This window comes from Ambystoma mexicanum, chromosome 5p (assembly GCF_040938575.1).
Source record: "Ambystoma mexicanum isolate Mex_15411 chromosome 5p, UKY_AmexF1_1, whole genome shotgun sequence".
Lineage (NCBI taxonomy): Eukaryota > Metazoa > Chordata > Amphibia > Caudata > Ambystomatidae > Ambystoma > Ambystoma mexicanum.
The window spans coordinates 569644353-569664227 of NC_090930.1; positions in this window are offsets into that span (position 1 = coordinate 569644353).

The following is a 19875-nucleotide window of genomic DNA, read 5'->3' on the forward strand; positions in this document are numbered from 1 at the left end:
ACTAATGTCCCCTTGCACCCCCACCCCCCAGCACTGAGGGGCACCTGCCAGCAGGCCCCCACTCATGTCGCCTTGCACACCCACCCCCCAGCACTGAGGGGCACCAGCCAGCAGGCCCCCACTCGTGTCCCACTCATGTCCCCTTGCACACCCACCCCCCAGCACTGAGGGGCACCTGTCAGCAGGCCCCCACTCTTGTCCCCTTGCACACCCACCCCCCAGCAGTGCAGGGCACCAGCCAGCAGGCCCCCACTCATGTCCCACTCATGTCCCCTTGCACCCCCACCACCCAGCACTGTGGGGCACCTGCCAGCAGGCCCCCACTCATGTCCCACTCATGTCCCCTTGCACCCCCGACCCCCAGCACTGAGGGGCACCAACCAGTAGGCCCCCACTCATGTCCTCTTGCACCTCCACCCACCAGCAGTGCATGGCACCTGCCAGCAGGTCCCCACTCATGTCCCACTCATGTCTCCTTGCACACCCACCCCCAGCAGTGCAGGGCACCTGCCAGCAGGCCCCCACTCATGTCCCACACATGTCCCCTTGCACCCCCACCCCCAGCACTGAGGGGTACCTGCCAGCAGGCCTCAACTCATGTCCCACTCACGTTCCCTTGCACCCCCACCCCCAGCACTGAGGGGCACCTGCCAGCAGGCCCGCACTCATGTCCCCTTGCACCCCACCCCCCAGCACTGAGGGGCACCTGCCAGCAGGCCCCCATTCACGTCCCACTCATGTCCCCTTGCACCCCCACCACCCAGCAGTGCAGGGCACCTGCCAGCAGGCCCCCACTCATGTCCCACTCATGTCCCCTTGCACCCCCAACTCCCAGCACTGAGGGGCACCTGCCAGCAGGCCCCCACTCATGTCCCCTTGCACACCCACCCCCCAGCACTGAGGGGCACCTGCCACCAGGTCCCCACTCATGTCCCACTCATGTCCCCTTGCACACCCACCACCCAGCACTGAGGGGCACCTGCCAGCAGGTCCCCACTCATGTCCCACTCATGTACCCTTGCACCCCACCCCCAGGCACTGAGGGGCACCAGCCAGCAGGCCCCCACTCATGTCCCCTTGCACCTCCACCCACCAGCAGTGCAGGACACCTGCCAACAGGCCCCCACTCATGTCTCACTCATGTCCCCTTGCACACCCACCCCCCAGCAGTGCAGGGCACCTGCCAGCAGGCCCCCACTCATGTCCCACTTATGTCCCCTTGCACCCCCACCCCACAGCACTGAGGGGCACCTGCCAGCAGGCCCCCACTCATGTCCCCTTGCACCCCCACCCCCCAGCACTGAGGGGCACCTGCCAGCAGGCCCCCACTCATGTCCCCTTGCACACCCACCACCCAGCACTGAGGGGCACCTGCCAGCAGGTCCCCACTCATGTCCCACTCATGTACCCTTGCACCCCACCCCCAGGCACTGAGGGACACCAGCCAGCAGGCCCCCACTCATGTACCCTTGCACCTCCACCCACCAGCAGTGCAGGACACCTGCCAACAGGCCCCCACTCTTGTCCCACTCATGTCCCCTTGCACACCCACCACCCAGCACTGAGGGGCACCTGCCAGCAGGTCCCCACTCATGTCCCACTCATGTACCCTTGCACCCCACCCCCAGGCACTGAGGGACACCAGCCAGCAGGCCCCCACTCATGTACCCTTGCACCTCCACCCACCAGCAGTGCAGGACACCTGCCAACAGGCCCCCACTCTTGTCCCACTCATGTCCCCTTGCACCCCCACCCCCAGCACTGAGGGGCACCAGCCAGTAGGCACCCACTCATGTCCCCTTGCACCACCACCCACCAGCAGCGCAGGGCACCTGCCAGCAGGCCCCCACTCATGTCACACTCATGTCCCCTTGTACACCCACCCCCCAGCACTGAGGGGCACCTGCCAGCAGGCCCCCACTCATGTCCCACTCATGTCCCCTTGCACACCCACCCCCCAGCACTGAGGGGCACCTGCCAGCCGGCCCCCACTCATGTACCCTTGCACACCCATCCCCCAGCAGTGCAGGGCACCTGCCAGCAGGCCCCCACTTATGTATCACTCATGTCCCCTTGCTGCCCCACCCCCCAGCACTGAGGGGCACCTGCCAGCAGGCCCCTACTCATGTCCCCTTGCACCCCCACCCCCCAGCACTGAGGGGCACCTGCCAGCAGGGCCCTACTCATGTCCGCTTGCACCCCCAACCCCCAGCACTGAGGGGCACCAGCCAGTAGGCCCCCACTCATGTCCCCTTGCACCTCAACCCATCAGCAGCGCAGGGCACCTGCCAGCAGGCCCCCACTCATGTCCCCTTATACCCCCACCCCCCAGCAGTGCATGGCACCTGCCAGCAGGCCCCCACTCATGTCCCACTCATGACCCCTTGCACACCCACACCCCAGCACTGAGGGGCACCTGCCAGCAGGCCCCCACTCATGTCCCACTCATGTCCCCTTGCACACCCACCCCCCAGCACTGAGGGGCACCTGCCAGCCGGCCCCCACTCATGTACCCTTGCACACCCACCCCCCAGCAGTGCAGGGCACCTGCCAGCAGGCCCCCACTTATGTCCTACTCATGTCCCCTTGCACCCCCACCCCCCAGCACTGAGGGGCACCTGCCAGCAGGCCCCTACTCATGTCCCCTTGCACCCCCACCCCCCAGCACTGAGGGGCACCTGCTAGCAGACACCCAGTCATGTCCCGCTCATGTCCCCTTGCACCCCCAACCCCAGCACTGAGGGGCACCTGCCAGCAGGCCCCCACTCATGTCCCCTTGCACACCCACCCCCCAGCACTGAGGGGCACCTGCCAGCAGGCCCCCACTCATGTCCCCTTTCACCCCCATCCCCCAGCACTGAGGGGCACCAGCCAGTAGGCACCCACTCATGTCCCCTTGCACCTCCACCCACCAGCAGCGCAGGGCACCTGCCAGCAGGCCCCCACTCATGTCACACTCATGTCCCCTTGCACACCCACCCCCCAGCAGTGCAGGACACCTGCCAGCAGGCCCCCACTCATGTCCCCAGGCACCCCCACCCCCAGCAGTGCAGGGCACCTGCCAGCAGGCCCCCACTCACATCCCTCTCATGTCCCCTTGCACCCCCACCCCCCAGCACTGAGGGGTACCTGCCAGGAGGGTCCCACTCATGTCCGCTTGAACCCCCACCCCCAGCACTGAGGGGCACCTGCCAGCAGGCCCCCACTCATGTCCCACTCATGTCCCCTTGCACCCACAGCCCCAGCACTGAGGGGCACCAGCCAGTAGGCCCCCACTCATGTCCCCTTGCACTTCCACCCACCAGCATTTCAGGGCACCTGCCAGCAGGCCCCCACTCATGTCTCACTCATGTCCCCTTGCACCCCCACACCTCAGCACTGAGGGGCACCTGCCAGCAGGCCCCAACTCATGTCCCACTCATGTCCCTTTGCACCCCCACCCCCCAGCACTGAGGGGCACCTGCCAGCAGGCCCGCACTCATGTCCCCTTGCACCCCACCCCCCAGCACTGAGGGGCACCTGCCAGCAGGCCCCCACTCATGTCCTCTTGCATGTCCCCTTGCACCCCCACCCCCCAGCACTGAGGGGCACCTGCCAGCAGGCCCAAACTCATGTCCCACTCATTTCCCCTTGCATCCCCACCCCCCAGCACTGAGGGGCACCTGCCAGCAGGCCCACACTCATGTCCCCTTACAACCCACCCCCCAGCACTGAGGGGCACCTGCCAGCAGGCCCACACTCATGTCCCCTTGCACACCCACCCTCCAGCACGGAGGGGCACCTGCCAGCAGGCCCCCACTCATGTTCCACTCATGTCCCCTTGCACACCCACCCCCCAGCAGTGCTGGGCACCTGCCAGCAGGCCCCCATTCATGTCCCACTCATGTCCCCTTGCACACCCACCCCCCAGCACTGAGGGGCACCTGCCAGCCGGCCCACACTCATGTACCCTTGCACACCCACCCCCCAGCAGAGCAGGGCACCTGCCAGCAGGGCCCCACTTATGTCCCACTCATGTCCCCTTGCACCCCCACCCCCCAGCACTGAGGGGCACCTGCCAGCAGGCCCCTACTCATGTCCCCTTGCACCCCCACCCCCCAGCACTGAGGGGCACCTGCTAGCAGACACCCACTCATGTCCCACTCATGTCCCCTTGCACCCCCAACCCCCAGCACTGAGGGGCACCAGCCAGTAGGCCCCCACTCATGTCCCCTTGCACCTCCACCCATCAGCAGCGCAGGGCACCTGCCAGCAGGCCCCCACTCATGTCCCCTTGCACCCCCACACCCCAGCACTGAGGGGCACCTGCCAGCAGGCCCCCACTCATGTCCCCTTGCATGTCCACTTGTACCCCAACCCCCCAGCAGTGCAGGGCTCCACTCATGTCCCACTCATGTCCCCTTGCACACCCACCCCCCAGCACTGAGGGGCACCTGCCAGCAGGCCCCCACTCATGTCCCCTTGCACACCCACCCCCAGCACTGAGGGGCACCTGCCAGCAGGCCCCCACTCATGTCCCACTCATGTCCCCTTGCACACCCACCACCCAGCATTGAGGGGCACCTGCCAGCAGACCCCCACTCATGTCCCACTCATGTCCCCTTGCACCCCACCCCCCCAGCACTGAGGGGCACCAGCCAGCAGGCCCCCACTCATGTCCCCTTGCACACCCACCCCCCAGCAGTGCAGGGCACCTGCCAGCAGGCCCCCACTCATGTCCCACTCATGTCCCCTTGCACCCCCATCCCCCAGCACTGAGGGGCACCTGCCAGCAGGCCCCCACTCATGTCCAAATGCACACCCACCCCCCAGCACTGAGGGGCACCAGCCAGCAGGCCCCCACTCGTGTCCCACTCATGTCCCCTTGCACACCCACCCCCCAGCACTGAGGGGCACCTGTCAGCAGGCCCCCTCTCTTGTCCCCTTGCACACCCACCCCCCAGCAGTGCAGGGCACCTGCCAGCAGGCCCCCACTTATGTCCCACTCATGTCCCCTTGCACCCCACCCCCAGCACTAAGGGGCACCTGCTAGCAGACACCCACTCATGTCCCAGCCATGTCCCCTTGCACCCCCAACCCCCAGCACTGAGGGGCACCTACCAGCAGGCCCCCACTCATGTCCCCTTGCACACCCACCCCCCAGCACTGAGGGGCACCTGCCAGCAGGCCCCCACTCATGTCCCCTTGCACACCCACCACCCAGCACTGAGGGGCACCTGCCAGCAGGCCCCCACTCATGTCCAACTCATGTTCCCTTGCACCCCACCCCCCAGCAGTGCAGGGCACCTGCCAGCAGGCCCCCACTCATATCCCACTCATGTCCCCTTGCACACCCACCCCCCAGCAGTGCAGGGCACCTGCCAGCAGGCCCCCACTCATGTCCCACTAATGTCCCCTTGCACCCCCACCCCCCAGCACTGAGGGGCACCTGCCAGCAGGCCCCCACTCATGTCGCCTTGCACACCCACCCCCCAGCACTGAGGGGCACCAGCCAGCAGGCCCCCACTCGTGTCCCACTCATGTCCCCTTGCACACCCACCCCCCAGCACTGAGGGGCACCTGTCAGCAGGCCCCCACTCTTGTCCCCTTGCACACCCACCCCCCAGCAGTGCAGGGCACCAGCCAGCAGGCCCCCACTCATGTCCCACTCATGTCCCCTTGCACCCCCACCACCCAGCACTGTGGGGCACCTGCCAGCAGGCCCCCACTCATGTCCCACTCATGTCCCCTTGCACCCCCGACCCCCAGCACTGAGGGGCACCAACCAGTAGGCCCCCACTCATGTCCTCTTGCACCTCCACCCACCAGCAGTGCATGGCACCTGCCAGCAGGTCCCCACTCATGTCCCACTCATGTCTCCTTGCACACCCACCCCCAGCAGTGCAGGGCACCTGCCAGCAGGCCCCCACTCATGTCCCACACATGTCCCCTTGCACCCCCACCCCCAGCACTGAGGGGTACCTGCCAGCAGGCCTCAACTCATGTCCCACTCACGTTCCCTTGCACCCCCACCCCCAGCACTGAGGGGCACCTGCCAGCAGGCCCGCACTCATGTCCCCTTGCACCCCACCCCCCAGCACTGAGGGGCACCTGCCAGCAGGCCCCCATTCACGTCCCACTCATGTCCCCTTGCACCCCCACCACCCAGCAGTGCAGGGCACCTGCCAGCAGGCCCCCACTCATGTCCCACTCATGTCCCCTTGCACCCCCAACTCCCAGCACTGAGGGGCACCTGCCAGCAGGCCCCCACTCATGTCCCCTTGCACACCCACCCCCCAGCACTGAGGGGCACCTGCCACCAGGTCCCCACTCATGTCCCACTCATGTCCCCTTGCACACCCACCACCCAGCACTGAGGGGCACCTGCCAGCAGGTCCCCACTCATGTCCCACTCATGTACCCTTGCACCCCACCCCCAGGCACTGAGGGGCACCAGCCAGCAGGCCCCCACTCATGTCCCCTTGCACCTCCACCCACCAGCAGTGCAGGACACCTGCCAACAGGCCCCCACTCATGTCTCACTCATGTCCCCTTGCACACCCACCCCCCAGCAGTGCAGGGCACCTGCCAGCAGGCCCCCACTCATGTCCCACTTATGTCCCCTTGCACCCCCACCCCACAGCACTGAGGGGCACCTGCCAGCAGGCCCCCACTCATGTCCCCTTGCACCCCCACCCCCCAGCACTGAGGGGCACCTGCCAGCAGGCCCCCACTCATGTCCCCTTGCACACCCACCACCCAGCACTGAGGGGCACCTGCCAGCAGGACCCCACTCATGTCCAACTCATGTCCCCTTGCACCCCACCCCCCAGCACTGAGGGGCACCAGCCAGCAGGCCCCCACTCATGTCCCCTTGCACCTCCACCCACCAGCAGTGCAGGGCACCTGCCAGCAGGCCCCCACTCATATCCCACTCATGTCCCCTTGCACACCCACCCCCCAGCAGTGCAGGGCACCTGCCAGCAGGCCCCCACTCATGTCCCACTCATGTCCCCTTGCACCCCCACCCCCCAGCACTGAGGGGCACCTGCCAGCAGGCCCCCACTCATGTCCCCTTGCACACCCACCCCCCAGCACTGAGGGGCACCAGCCAGCAGGCCCCCACTCATGTCCCACTCATGTCCCCTTGCACACCCACCCCCCAGCACTGAGGGGCACCTGTCAGCAGGCCCCCACTCTTGTCCCCTTGCACACCCACCCCCCAGCAGTGCAGGGCACCTGCCAGCAGGCCCCCACTCATGTCCCCTTGCACCCCCAACCCCCAGCACTGAGGGGCACCTGCCAGCAGGCCCCCACTCATGTCCCACTCATGTCCCCTTGAACCCCCACCCCCCAGCACTGAGCGGCACCTGCCAGCAGGCCCCCACTCATGTCCCCTTGCACCGCCACCCCCAGGACTGAGGGGCACCTGCCAGCAGGGCCCCACTCATGTCCCCTTGCACCGCCACCCCACAGCACTGAGGGGCACCTGCCAGCAGGCCCCCACTCATGTCCCACTCATGTCCCCTTTCACCCCCGACCCCCAGCACTGAGGGGCACCAACCAGTAGGCCCCCACTCATGTCCCCTTGCACCTCCACCCACCAGCAGCGCATGGCACCTGCCAGCAGGTCCCCACTCATGTCCCACTCATGTCTCCTTGCACACCCACCCCCAGCAGTACAGGGCACCTGCCAGCAGGTCCCCACTCATGTCCCACTCATGTCCCCTTGCACACCCACCCCCCAGCACTGAGGGGCACCTGCCAGCAGGCCCCCATTCATGTCCCACTCATGTCCCCTTGCACACCCAGCACCGAGGGGCACCTGCCAGCAGGCCCCTACTCATGTCCCCTTTCACCCCCACCCCCCAGCACTGAGGGGCACCTGCCAGCAGGCCCCCACTCATGTCCCACTCATGTCCCCTTGCACACCCATCCCCCAGCAGTGCAGGGCACCTGCCAGCAGGCCCCCACTCATGTCCCACTCATGTCCCCTTGCACACCCACCCCCCAGATCTGAGGGGCACCTGCCAGCAGGCCCCCATTCATGTCCCACTCATGTACCCTTGCACACCCACCCCCCAGCACTGAGGGGCACCTGCCAGCCGGCCCACACTCATGTACCCTTGCACACCCACCCCCCAGCAGTGCAGGGCACCTGCCAGCAGGCCCCCACTTATGTCCCACTCATGTCCCCTTGCACCCCCACCCCCCAGCACTGAGGGGCACCTGCCAGCAGGCCCCTACTCATGTCCCCTGCACCCCCACCCCCCAGCACTGAGGGGCACCTGCTAGCAGACACCCACTCATGTCCCACTCATGTCCCCTTGCATCCCCAACCCCCAGCACTGAGGGGCACCAGCCAGTAGGCCCCCACTCATGTCCCCTTGCACCTCCACCCATCAGCAGCGCAGGGCACCTGCCAGCAGGCCCCCACTCATGTCCCCTTGCACCCCCACACCCCAGCACTGAGGGGCACCTGCCAGCAGGCCCCCACTAATGTCCCCTTGCATGTCCACTTGTACCCCAACCCCCCAGCAGTGCAGGGCACCTACCAGTAGGCCCCCACTCATGTCCCACTCATGTCCCCTTGCACCCCCACCCCCCAGCACTGAGGGGCACCTGCCAGCAGGCCCCCACTCATGTCCCACTCATGTCCCCTTGCACCCCCACCCCCCAGCACTGAGGGGCACCTGCCAGCAGGCCCCTACTGATGTCCCCTTGCACCCCCACCCCCCAGCACTGAGGGACACCTGCTAGCAGACACCCACTCATGTCCCACTCATATCTCCTTGCACCCCCAACCCCCAGCACTGAGGGGCACCAGCCAGTAGGCCCCCACTCATGTCCCCTTGCACCTCCACCCATCAGCAGTGCAGGGCACCTGTCAGCAGGCCCCCACTCATATCCCCTTGCACCCCCACACCCCAGCACTGAGGGGCACCTGCCAGTAGGCCCCCACTCATGTCCCCTTGCATGTCCCCTTGTACCCCCACCCCCCGCACTGAGGGGCACCTGCCAGCAGGCCCCTACTTATGTCCCCTTGCACCCCCACCCCCCAGCACTGAGGGACACCTGCTAGCAGACACCCAGTCATGTCCCACTCATGTCCCCTTGCACCCCAACCCCCAGCACTGAGGGGCACCTGCCAGCAGGCCCCCACTCATGTCCCCTTGCACACCCACCCCCCAAAACTGAGGGGCACCTGCCAGCAGGCCCCCACTCATGTCCCACTCATGTCCCCTTGCACCCCCACCCCCAGCACTGAGGGGCACCAGCCAGTAGGCACCCACTCATGTCCCCTTGCACCTCCACCCACTAGCAGTGCAGGGCACCTGCCAGCAGGCCCCCACTCATGTCACACTCATGTCCCCTTGTACACCCACCCCCCAGCACTGAGGGGCACCTGCCAGCAGGCCCCCACTCATGTCCCACTCATGTCCCCTTGCAAACCCACCCCCCAGCACTGAGGGGCACCTGCCAGCCGGCCCCCACTCATGTACCCTTGCACACCCATCCCCCAGCAGTGCAGGGCACCTGCCAGCAGGCCCCCACTTATGTCCCACTCATGTCCCCTTGCAGCCCCACCCCCCAGCACTGAGGGGCACCTGCCAGCAGGCCCCTACTCATGTCCCCTTGCACCCCCACCCCCCAGCACTGAGGGGCACCTGCCAGCAGGGCCCTACTCATGTCCGCTTGCACCCCCAACCCCCAGCACTGAGGGGCACCTGCCAGCAGGCACCCACTCATGTCCCACTCATGTCCCCTTGCACCCCCACCCCCCAGCACTGAGGGGCACCAGCCAGTAGGCCCCCACTCATGTCCCCTTGCACCTCAACCCATCAGCAGCGCAGGGCACCTGCCAGCAGGCCCCCACTCATGTCCCCTTGCATGTCCCCTTGTACCCCCACCCCCCAGCAGTGCAGGGCACCTGCCAGCAGGCCCCCACTCATGTCCCACTCATGACCCCTTGCACACCCACACCCCAGCACTGAGGGGCACCTGCCAGCAGGCCCCCACTCATGTCCCACTCATGTCCCCTTGCACACCCACCCCCCAGCACTGAGGGGCACCTGCCAGCCGGCCCCCACTCATGTACCCTTGCACACCCACCCCCCAGCAGTGCAGGGCACCTGCCAGCAGGCCCCCACTTATGTCCTACTCATGTCCCCTTGCACCCCCACCCCCCAGCACTGAGGGGCACCTGCCAGCAGGCCCCTACTCATGTCCCCTTGCACCCCCACCCCCAGCACTGAGGGGCACCTGCTAGCAGACACCCAGTCATGTCCCGCTCATGTCCCCTTGCACCCCACCCCACAGCACTGAGGGGCACCTGCCAGCAGGCCTCAACTCATGTCCCACTCACGTCCCCTTGCACCCCCACCCCCAGCACTGAGGGGCACCTGCCAGCAGGCCCGCACTCATGTCCCCTTGCACCCCACCCCCCAGCACTGAGGGGTACCTGCCAGCAGGCCCCCACTCACGTCCCACTCATGTCCCCTTGCACCCCCACCACCCAGCAGTGCAGGGCACCTGCCAGCAGCCCCCCACTCATGTCCCACTCATGTCCCCTTGCACCCCCAACTCCCAGCACTGAGGGGCACCTGCCAGCAGGCCCCTACTCATGTCCCCTTGCACACCCACCCCCCAGCACTGAGGGGCACCTGCCACCAGGTCCCCACTCATGTCCCACTCATGTACCCTTGCACCCCACCCCCAGGCACTGAGGGGCACCAGCCAGCAGGCCCCCACTCATGTCCCCTTGCACCTCCACCCACCAGCAGTGCAGGACACCTGCCAACAGGCCCCCACTCATGTCCCACTCATGTCCCCTTGCACACCCACCCCCCAGCAGTGCAGGGCACCTGCCAGCAGGCCCCCACTCATGTCCCACTAATGTCCCCTTGCACCCCCACCCCACAGCACTGAGGGGCACCTGCCAGCAGGCCCCCACTCATGTCCCCTTGCACCCCCACCCCCCAGCACTGAGGGGCACCTGCCAGCAGGCCCCCACTCATGTCCCCTTGCACACCCACCACCCAGCACTAAGGGGCACCTGCCAGCAGGCCCCCACTCATGTCCAACTCATGTCCCCTTGCACCCCGCCCCCCAGCACTGAGGGGCACCAGCCAGCAGGCCCCCACTCATGTCCCCTTGCACCTCCACCCACCAGCAGTGCAGGGCACCTGCCAGCAGGCCCCCACTCATATCCCACTCATGTCCCCTTGCACACCCACCCCCCAGCAGTGCAGGGCCCCTGCCAGCAGGCCCCCACTCATGTCCCACTCATGTCCCCTTGCACCCCTACCCCCCAGCACTGAGGGGCACCTGCCAGCAGGCCCCCACTCATGTCCCCTTGCACACCCACCCCCCAGCACTGAGGGGCACCAGCCAGCAGGCCCCCACTCGTGTCCCACTCATGTCCCCTTGCACACCCACCCCCCAGCACTGAGGGGCACCTGTCAGCAGGCCCCCACTCTTGTCCCCTTGCACACCCCCCCCAGCAGTGCAGGGCACCTGCCAGCAGGCCCCCACTCATGTCCCCTTGCACCCCCAACCCCCAGCACTGAGGGGCACCTGCCAGCAGGCCCCCACTCATGTCCCACTCATGTCCCCTTGAACCCCCACCCCCCAGCACTGAGCGGGACCTGCCAGCAGGCCCCCACTCATGTCCCCTTGCACCGCCACCCCCAGGACTGAGGGGCACCTGCCAGCAGGGCCCCACTCATGTCCCCTTGCACCCCCACCCCACAGCACTGAGGGGCACCTGCCAGCAGGCCCCCACTCATGTCCCACTCATGTCCCCTTTCACCCCCGACCCCCAGCACTGAGGGGCACCAACCAGTAGGCCCCCACTTATGTCCCCTTGCACCTCCACCCACCAGCAGCGGATGGCACCTGCCAGCAGGTCCCCACTCATGTCCCACTCATGTCTCCTTGCACACCCACCCCCAGCAGTACAGGGCACCTGCCAGCAGGTCCCCACTCATGTCCCACTCATGTCCCCTTGCACACCCACCCCCCAGCACTGAGGGGCACCTGCCAGCAGGCCCCCATTCATGTCCCACTCATGTCCCCTTGCACACCCACCCCCCAGCACTGAGGGGCACCTGCCAGCCGGCCCACACTCATGTACCCTTGCACACCCACCCCCCAGCAGTGCAGGGCACCTGCCAGCAGGCCCCCACTTATGTCCCACTCATGTCCCCTTGCACCCCCACGCCCCAGCACTGAGGGGCACCTGCCAGCAGGCCCCTACTCATGTCCCCTTGCACCCCCACCCCCCAGCACTGAGGGGCACCTGCTAGCAGACACCCACTCATGTCCCACTCATGTCCCCTTGCACACCCATCCCCCAGCAGTGCAGGGCACCTGCCAGCAGGCCCCCACTCATGTCCCACTCATGTCCCCTTGCACACCCACCCCCCAGCACTGAGGAGCACCTGCCAGCAGGCCCCCATTCATGTCCCACTCATGTCCCCTTGCACACCCACCCCCCAGCACTGAGGGGCACCTGCCAGCAGGCCCCCATTCATGTCCCACTCATGTCCCCTTGCACACCCACCCCCCAGCACTGAGGGGCACCTGCCAGCCGGCCCACACTCATGTACCCTTGCACACCCACCCCCCAGCAGTGCAGGGCACCTGCCAGCAGGCCCCCACTTATGTCCCACTCATGTCCCCTTGCACCCCCACGCCCCAGCACTGAGGGGCACCTGCCAGCAGGCCCCTACTCATGTCCCCTTGCACCCCCACCCCCCAGCACTGAGGGGCACCTGCTAGCAGACACCCACTCATGTCCCACTCATGTCCCTCTGCACCCCCAACCCCCAGCACTGAGGGGCACCAGCCAGTAGGCCCCCACTCATGTCCCCTTGCACCTCCACCCATCAGCAGCGCAGGGCACCTGCCAGCAGGCCCCCACTCATGTCCCCTTGCACCCCCACACCCCAGCACTGAGGGGCACCTGCCAGCAGGCCCCCACTAATGTCCCCTTGCATGTCCACTTGTACCCCAACCCCCCAGCAGTGCAGGGCACCTGCCAGCAGGCCCCCACTCATGTCCCACTCATGTCCCCTTGCACCCCCACCCCCCAGCACTGAGGGGCACCTGCCAGCAGGCCCCCACTCATGTCCCACTCATGTCCCCTTGCACCCCCACCCCCCAGCACTGAGGGGCACCTGCCAGCAGGCCCCTACTCATGTCCCCTTGCACCCCCACCCCCCAGCACTGAGGGCACCTGCTAGCAGACACCCACTCATGTCCCACTCATATCTCCTTGCACCCCTAACACCCAGCACTGAGGGACACCAGCCAGTAGGCCCCCACTCATGTCCCCTTGCACCTCCACCCATCAGCAGCGCAGGGCACCTGCCAGCAGGCCCCCACTCATGTCCCCTTGCACCCCCCACACCCCAGCACTGAGGGGCACCTGCCAGTAGGCCCCCACTCATGTCCCCTTGCATGTCCCCTTGTACCCCCAACCCCCAGCAGTGCAGGGCACCTGCCAGCACGCCCCCACTCATGTCCCACTCATGTCCCCTTGCACACCCACCCCCCAGCACTGAGTTGCACCTGCCAGCAGGCCCCCACTTATGTCCCACTCATGTCCCCTTGCACCCCCACCCCCCGCACTGAGGGGCTCCTGCCAGCAGGCCCCTACTCATGTCCCCTTGCACCCCCACCCCCCAGCACTGAGGGACACCTGCTAGCAGACACCCAGTCATGTCCCACTCATGTCCCCTTGCACCCCCACCCCCAGCACTGAGGGGCACCAGCCAGTAGGCACCCACTCATGTCCCCTTACACCTCCACCCACCAGCAGCGCAGGGCACCTGCCAGCAGGCCCCCACTCATGTCACACTCATGTCCCCTTGTACAACCACCCCCCAGCACTGAGGGGCACCTGCCAGCAGGCCCCCACTCATGTCCCACTCATGTCCCCTTGCACACCCACCCCCCAGCACTGAGGGGCACCTGCCAGCCAGCCCCCACTCATGTACCCTTGCACACCCATCCCCCAGCAGTGCAGGGCACCTGCCAGCAGGCCCCCACTTATGTCCCACTCATGTCCCCTTGCAGCCCCACCCCCCAGCACTGAGGGGCACCTGCCAGCAGGCCCCTACTCATGTCCCCTTGCACCCCCACCCCCCAGCACTGAGGGGCACCTGCCAGCAGGGCCCTACTCATGTCCGCTTGCACCCCCAACCCCCAGCACTGAGGGGCACCTGCCAGCAGGCCCCCACTCATGTCCCACTCATGTCCCCTTGCACCCCCACCCCCCAGCACTGAGGGGCACCAGCCAGTAGGCCCCCACTCATGTCCCCTTGCACCTCAACCCATCAGCAGCGCAGGGCACCTGCCAGCAGGCCCCCACTCATGTCCCCTTGCATGTCCCCTTGTACACCCACCCCCCAGCAGTGCAGGGCACCTGCCAGCAGGCCCCCACTCATGTCCCACTCATGACCCCTTGCACACCCACACCCCAGCACTGAGAGGCACCTGCCAGCAGGCCCCCACTCATGGCCCACTCATGTCCCCTTGCACACCCACCCCCCAGCACTGAGGGGCACCTGCCAGCCGGCCCCCACTCATGTACCCTTGCACACCCACCCCCCAGCAGTGCAGGGCACCTGCCATCAGGCCCCCACTTATGTCCTACTCATGTCCCCTTGCACCCCCACCCCCCAGCACTGAGGGGCACCTGCCAGCAGGCCCCTACTCATGTCCCCTTGCACCCCCACCCCCCAGCACTGAGGGGCACCTGCTAGCAGACACCCAGTCATGTCCCGCTCATGTCCCCTTGCACCCCCAACCCCCAGCACTGAGGGGCACCTGCCAGCAGGCCCCCACTCATGTCCCCTTGCACACCCACCCCCCCAGCACTGAGGGGCACCTGCCAGCAGGCCCCCACTCATGTCCCACTCATGTCCCCTTTCACCCCCACCCCCCAGCACTGAGGGGCACCAGCCAGTAGGCACCCACTCATGTCCCCTTGCACCTCCACCCACCAGCAGCGCAGGGCACCTGCCAGCAGGCCCCCACTCATGTCACATTTATGTCCCCTTGCACACCCACCCCCCAGCAGTGCAGGACACCTGCCAGCAGGCCCCCACTCATGTCCCCTGGCACCCCCACCCCCAGCAGTGCAGGGCACCTGCCAGCAGGCCCCCACTCACATCCCTCTCATGTCCCCTTGTACCCCCACCCCCCAGCACTGAGGGGCACCTGCCAGCAGGGCCCCACTCATGTCCGCTTGAACCCCCACCCCCAGCACTGAGGGGCACCTGCCAGCAGGCCCCCACTCATGTCCCACTCATGTCCCCTTGCACCCCCAGCCCCCAGCACTGAGGGGCACCAGCCAGTAGGCCCCCACTCATGTCCCCTTGCACCTCCACCCACCAGCAGTTCAGGGCACCTGCCAGCAGGCCCCCACTCATGTCTCACTCATGTCCCCTTGCACCCCCACACCTCAGCACTGAGGGGCACCTGCCAGCAGGCCCACACTCATGTCCCCTTGCACACCCACCCTCCAGCACGGAGGGGCACCTTCCAGCAGGCCCTCACTCATGTTCCACTCATGTCCCCTTGCACACCCACCCCCCAGCAGTGCTGGGCACCTGCCAGCAGGCCCCCATTCATGTCCCACTCATGTCCCCTTGCACACCCACCCCCCAGCACTGAGGGGCACCTGCCAGCCGGCCCACACTCATGTACCCTTGCACACCCACCCCCCAGCAGTGCAGGGCACCTGCCAGCAGGCCCCCACTTATGTCCCACTCATGTCCCCTTGCACCCCCACCCCCCAGCACTGAGGGGCACCTGCCAGCAGGCCCCTACTCATGTCCCCTTGCACCACCACCCCCCAGCACTGAGGGGCACCTGCTAGCAGACACCCACTCATGTCCCACTCATGTCCCCTTGCACCCCCAACCCCCAGCACTGAGGGGCACCAGCCAGTAGGCCCCCACTCATGTCCCCTTGCACCTCCACCCATCAGCAGCGCAGGGCACCTGCCAGCAGGCCCCCACTCATGTGCCCTTGCACCCCCACATCCCAGCACTGAGGGGCACCTGCCAGCAGGCCCCCACTCATGTCCCCTTGCATGTCCACTTGTACCCCAACCCCCCAGCAGTGCAGGGCACCTGCCAGCAGGCCCCCACTCATGTCCCACTCATGTCCCCTTGCACACCCACCCCCAGCACTGAGGGGCACCTGCCAGCAGGCCCCCACTCATGTCCCACTCATGTCCCCTTGCACCCCCAGCCCCCAGCACTGAGGGGCACCTGCCAGCAGGCCCCTACTCATGTCCCCTTGCACCCCCACCCCCCAGCACTGAGGGGCACCTGCTAGCAGACACCCACTCATGTCCCACTCATATCTCCTTGCACCCCCAACCCCCAGCACTGAGGGGCACCAGCTAGTAGGCCCTCACTCATGTCCCCTTGCACCTCCACCCATCAGCAGCGCAGGGCACCTGCCAGCAGGCCCCCACTCATGTCCCCTTGCACCCCCACACCCCAGCACTGAGGGGCACCTGCCAGTAGGCCCCCACTCATGTCCCCTTGCATGTCCCCTTGTACCCCCACCCCCCAGCAGTGCAGGGCACCTGCCAGCACGTCCCCACTCATGTCCCACTCATGTCCCCTTGCACACCCACCCCCCAGCACTGAGGGGCACCTGCCAGCAGGCACCCACTTATGTCCCACTCATGTCTCCTTGCACCCCCACCCCCCGCACTGAGGGGCACCTGCCAGCAGGCCCCTACTCATGTCCCCTTGCACCCCCACCCCCCAGCACTGAGGGGCACCTGCTAGCAGACACCCAGTCATGTCCCACTCATGTCCCCTTGCACCCCCAACCCCCAGCACTGAGGGGCACCTGCCAGCAGGCCCCCACTCATGTCCCCTTGCACACCCACCCCCCAAAACTGAGGGGCACCTGCCAGCAGGCCCCGACTTATGTCCCACTCTTGTCCCTTTGCACCCCCACCCCCAGCACTGAGGGGCACCGCCAGTAGGCACCCACTCATGTCCCCTTGCACCTCCACCCACCAGCAGCGGAGGGCACCTGCCAGCAGGCCCCCACTCATGTCACACTCATGTCCCCTTGTACACCCACCCCCCAGCAGTGCAGGACACCTGCCAGCAGGCCCCCACTCATGTCCCCTTGCACCCCCACCCCCAGCAGTGCAGGGCACCTGCGAGCAGGCCCCCACTCACGTCCCTCTCATGTCCCCTTGCACCCCCACCCCCCAGCACTGAGAGGCACCTGCCAGCAGGACCCACTCATGTCCGCTTGCACCCCCACCACCAGCAATGAGGGGCACCTGCCAACAGCCCCCCACTCATGTCCCACTCATGTCCCCTTGCACCCCCACCCCCCAGCACTGAGGGGCACCAGCCAGTAGGCCCCCACTCATGTCCCCTTGCACCTCCACCCACCAGCAGCGCAGGGCACCTGCCAGCATGCACCCACTCATGTCCCACTCATGTCCCCTTGCACCCCCACACCCCAGCACTGAGAGGCACCTGCCAGCAGGCCCCAACTCATGTCCCACTCATGTCCCCTTGCACCCCCACCCCCCAGCACTGAGGGGCACCTGCCAGCAGGCCCGCACTCATGTCCCACTCATGTCCCCTTGCACCAACACCCCCCAGCACTGAGGGGCACCTGCCAGCAGGCCCCTACTCATGTCCCCTTGCACCCCCACCCCCCAGCACCGAGGGGCACCTGCTAGCAGACACCCACTCATGTCCCACTCATATCCCCTTGCACCCCCAACCCCCAGCACTGAGGGGCACCAGCCAGTAGGCCCCCACTCATGTCCCCTTGCACCTCCACCAATCAGCAGCACAGGGCACCTGCCAGCAGGCCCCCACTCATGTCCCCTTGCACCCCCACACCCCAGCACTGAGGGGCACCTGCCAGTAGGCCCCCACTCATGTCCCCTTGCATGTCCCCTTGTACCCCCACCCCCCAGCAGTGCAGGGCACCTGCCAGCATGCCCCCACTCATGTCCCACTCATGTCCCCTTGCACACCCACCCCCCAGCACTGAGGGGCACCTGCCAGCAGGCCCCCACTTATGTCCCACTCATGTCCCCTTGCACCCCCACCCCCGCACTGAGGGGCACCTGCCAGCAGGCCCCTTCTCATGTCCCCTTGCACCCCCACGCCCCAGCACTGAGGGGCACCTGCTAGCAAACACCCAGTCATGTCCCACTCATGTCCCCTTGCATCCCCAACCCCCAGCACTGAGGGGCACCTGCCAGCAGGCCCCCACTCATGTCCCCTTGCACACCCACCCCCCAAAACTGAGGGGCACCTGCCAGCAGGCCCCAACTCATGTCCCACTCATGTCCCCTTGCACCCCCACCCCCAGCACTGAGGGGCACCAGCCAGTAGGCACCCACTCATGTCCCCTTGCACCTCCACCCACCAGCAGCGCAGGGCACCTGCCAGCAGGCCCCCACTCAGGTCACACTCATGTCCCCTTGTACACCCACCCCCCAGCAGTGCAGGACACCTGCCAGCAGGCCCCCACTCATGTCCCCTTGCACCCCCACCCCCAGCAGTGCAGGGCACCTGCCAGCAGGCCCCTACTCACGTCCCTCTCATGTCCCCTTGCACCCCCACCCCCCAGCACTGAGGGGCACCTGCCAGCAGGACCCACTCATGTCCGCTTGCACCCCCACCCCCAGCACTGAGGGGCACCTGCCAGCAGCCCCCCACTCATGTCCCCTTGCACCCCCACCCCCAGCACTGAGGGGCACCAGCCAGTAGGCCCCCACTCATGTCCTCTTGCACCTCCACCCACCAGCAGCGCAGGGCACCTGCCAGCAGGCACCCACTCATGTCCCACTCATGTCCCCTTGCACTCCCACACCCCAGCACTGAGGGGCACCTGCCAGCAGGCCCCAACTCATGGCCCACTCATGTCCCCTTGCACCCCCACCCCCCAGCACTGAGGGGCACCTGCCAGCAGGCCCGCACTCATGTCTCCTTGCACCCCACCCCCTTCACTGAGGGGCACCTGCCAGCAGGCCCAAACTCATGTCCCACTCATTTACCCTTGCACCCCCACCCCCCAGCACCGAGGGGCACCTGCCAGCAGGCCCACACTCATGTTCCACTCATGTCCCCTTGCACACTCATCCCCCAGCAGTGCAGGGCACCTGCCAGCAGGCCCCCACTAATGTCCCCTTGCACCCCCACCCCCCAGCAGTGCAGGGCACCTGCGAGCACGCCCCCAATCATCTCCCACTCATGTCCCCTTGCACACCCACCCCCCAGCACTGAGGGGCACCTGCCAGCAGGCCCCCACTTATGTCCCACTCATGTCCCCTTGCACCCCCACCCCCCGCACTGAGGGGCACCTGCCAGCAGGCCCCTTTTCATGTCCCCTTGCACCCCCACCCCCCAGCACTGAGGGGCACCTGCTAGCAGACACCCAGTCATGTCCCACTCATGTCCCCTTGCACCCCCAACCTCCAGCACTGAGGGGCACCTGCCAGCAGGCCCCCACTCATGTCCCCTTGCACACCCACCCCCCAAAACTGAGGGGCACCTGCCAGCAGGCCCCAACTCATGTCCCACTCAGGTCCCCTTGCACCCCCACCCCCCAGCACTGAGGGGCACCAGCCAGTAGGCACCCACTCATGTCCCCTTGCACCTCCACCCACCAGCAGCGCAGGGCACCTGCCAGCAGGCCCCCACTCATGTCACACTCATGTCCCCTTGTACACCCACCCCCCAGCAGTGCAGGACACCTGCCAGCAGGCCCCCAATCATGTCCCCTTGCACCCCCACCCCCAGCAGTGCAGGGCACCTGCCAGCAGGCCCCCACTCACATCCCTCTCATGTCCCCTTGCACCCCCACCCCCCAGCACTGAGG